Source organism: Cornus florida, unplaced genomic scaffold, assembly GCF_030987335.1.
Source record: "Cornus florida cultivar Cherokee Brave unplaced genomic scaffold, ASM3098733v1 CherokeeBrave_3.0.0_Hap2_Chr05, whole genome shotgun sequence".
NCBI lineage: Eukaryota > Viridiplantae > Streptophyta > Magnoliopsida > Cornales > Cornaceae > Cornus > Cornus florida.
In genome coordinates, this window is record NW_026775575.1 from 46,136,765 (window position 1) to 46,137,607 (window position 843).

Sequence of the window (843 nt, forward strand, 5' to 3'; positions counted from 1 at the left end):
TGTGTGTATATATATACTATATAAAGCTCAATACACACTTGATCCAAGTCTCAAAGTTTTTGAATATTTTTAATCAATTAGTACATGTATATATAAATATATATTGGTTAATATATTTAGTTCACCTTACAGACTTTGCAATTATTGGTGAATACAAATCAATAATATATGTGCATATATACATATATAAGAAGGAAGAGAGGAAATAAGAGGTGGTGGATGTGTGGGCGGTGGTAGCATTCCGGGTTAATACTTGAGATGAAGAGGTTAGTTTGGTCTTTTAAATTATGTAAGAAATGGTTATATCATTGTAATTACACTTCTTTTGCCTTGGTGGTGGTGGTGGTCATAGTAGTGGTAATGGTTATGATGTCCCAAATTTTTTCAAATTTTTTCAGCATTTTTTGGATTTTCAATTTTATTTTTCTTGACACCTCATGTTGTGTGCCGTGCACTAATTAGTGTCATGTGGGTCCCGAGAGTCATTTAGGGTATTTATTTGAGTTTAGAACTCTTAGAAATGCATTCCGAGTCATTTCAGACATTTTTAAGTTTGGACCAGGGGGATCCTGTGTGAGTCCGGGGTGGCCTAAGTGCACGGGAATGGTGAAGGCCCAAGTAAAAGATCATTGGAGGGCATTATTATTGTATTTTCGGTGGATTGTTGTCTTTGAATAATTTCATGGAAGTTGCTTGGAGGAAGGGAGTAATTAACTATAGAAATTTGGGGTTAAGTGATGGAATTAGGGAAAAGTTTTGTGGGGAGTATATGTGAAGTTTTCCTAACTTCTTCCACTATTCATCATCTTCCTCCTTCATTTTATCTCTCTATATCTATAGATT